The 2,272-nt window shown below is 38.2% G+C and overlaps 1 non-coding gene across 1 annotated transcript; it reads left to right on the forward strand.

Annotated features, from left to right (window-relative positions):
- Positions 1-1,018: 1,018 nt before the first annotated feature.
- Positions 1,019-1,089, forward strand: TRNAY-GUA (transfer RNA tyrosine (anticodon GUA)). The gene has a single exon. It is a non-coding gene; the product is annotated as a tRNA-Tyr (tRNA).
- Positions 1,090-2,272: the final 1,183 nt, after the last annotated feature.

Consider the following 2,272-nt stretch of genomic DNA (forward strand, 5'->3'; position numbering starts at 1 on the left):
TATCTTTTCCAATTATTGAATTATTGCTTTTGATATGATTAAACTTTTTTTAATCATAGTTCTATCTTTGATGTTAGAAATAATTTTCATTTATTTTATTGGTCTTCTTTTTTCATTGATTTGTTTTTGAAATTTCTCTCAGTTCTTGAAAAATGTAACTAAAGATGACAATGAATGTCACCTTCATATATGCCAACATTGGGAGTCTATATTCTCTTGTTTTCTTTATTGAAATGTTCCAAAATCTTTCCAAATTGAATAAAATGATGTATTGAGCTTTACGATCTTTTAAGTAAACACCCTACTTCTTATTTGTACTTGAGTTTCTCTTCTTAGTCTTCAAAAATGTATTTTAGAGCCTTAAAAATTGTTGCATCCATGTAGTGAGACTAGAGCAGATGTATAATGGCAGACCAGTCATTGTGAACATAATTTCAGTGTTGAGTGCTGTAGGACACATTCACATTGAAGTAAAACTTCTGGTCCTCCACAATTTGGACAGTAGAAATACTGCTGGAAGCCTCTCCTACACCAGATAGCCAACAATAACTCAGCTATACATGGAAGTAATATTTCAAGTGGATTTCAAACCACATAATTATATCCCACTAAATGGAATAACTAAATTAACTATATCTCCAACTCAACTTCCCCTTAGCCAAATATCCAAAATGCCCACAAGTACCACAACTATTACCTGGGATGAGGGAGCATGTGATGGAAAAGAAGTTGCAGTGGAAAGAGACATTTATTCAAAGTAAACAGTGTTTACTTTTAAGGATGTGCTTAACTCAAAAGCATCCCAATGGCCAACTCTGGGATAATTTGGGCAAAAAAATAAATGATAGTGATGAATTGTAACCTATAGAAAAAGCTCATATCCATGAATTTATAGTGATAGAAATAAATAATTGATTAAATGAAGAAATGAGGGAGAAGGGATAGCTCTTCCTTACAGAAGATTTTCAATTAATAAAAGTGGAAGGGAATATAGAAATAGAAAAGTACCATTTGACAATCCCTGGTGGCTCAGTGGTAAAGCATCTGCCTGTAATGCAGGAGACATGGGTTCAATCCCTGCGTTGGGAAGACCCCCTGGAAGAGGAAATGACAACCCACTCCAGTATTCTTGCCTGGGAAGTCCCATGGACAGAGGAGCTTGGCAGGCTACTGTCCATGGGGTTTCAAAGAGACATGATTGAGCACACATGCACATGTCTTACACAGCAATAATTGCCACAGGCAAGAACCAAGAACCACAGGCAAGAAAGTGAAAGTGTTAGTCACTCAGTTGTGTTCGACTCTTTGCAACCCCATGGACAATAATTCGCCAGGCTCCTCTGTCCATAGGATTCCCCAGGCAAGAATGCTGGGATGGGTTGCCATTTCCTTCTCCAGGAGATCTTCCTGACCCAGGAATTGAACCTGGGTCTCCTGCATTGCAGGCAGATTCTTTACTATCTGAACCACCAGGGAGGAAACATTAATAGATGCTAAAATCAGGGGGTGAAAGTATGATGTTTAATAGGATATTTACAGAGTATTAATCTGTCTCATCATATACTTTCTAATTGTTTTTGTTGTTCAGTCACTAAGTTGTGCCTGACTCTTTGTGACCCCATGGACCACAGCATGCCAGGCTTCCCTGTTCTTCACTATGTCCCTGAATTTGCTCAAATTCATGTCCTTTGAGTCAGTGGTGCTATCCAACCATTTCATCCTCTGCCACCCTCTTCTCTTTTTGCCTTCAGTCTTTCCCAGCATAAGGGTCTTTTTTAATGCATTGGCTCTTCACATCAGTTAACCAAAATATTGGAGCTTCAGCTTCAGTATCAGTCCTTCTAATGAATATTCAGGACTGATTTCCTTTAGAGTTGACTGGTTTGATTTCCCTTCTGTCCAAGGAACTCTCAAGAGTCTTCTCCAGCACACAATTCGAAAGCATTAATTCTTCAGCACTCAGCCTTCTTTATGGTCCAACTCTCACATTTGTACTTGACTACTGGAAAAACCATAGCCTTAACCTTTGTTGGCAAAGTGATGTCTATGCTCTTTAATATGCTGTCTAGGTTTGTCATAACTTTTCTCCTAAGGAGCATGTGTCTTTTAATCTCATGGCTACAGTTACCATCAGCAGTATTTTGATTTTTGGAATCCGAGAAAAAATCTGTCACTGCTTCCACTTTTCCCCCTTCTATTTGCCATGAAGTGATGGGACTGGTTGCTATGATCTTAGTTTTGGAATGCTGAGTTTTAAGCCAACTTTTTCACT

The sequence above is a fragment of the Dama dama genome, chromosome 19, assembly GCF_033118175.1.
Source record: "Dama dama isolate Ldn47 chromosome 19, ASM3311817v1, whole genome shotgun sequence".
Classification (NCBI taxonomy): Eukaryota; Metazoa; Chordata; class Mammalia; order Artiodactyla; family Cervidae; genus Dama; species Dama dama.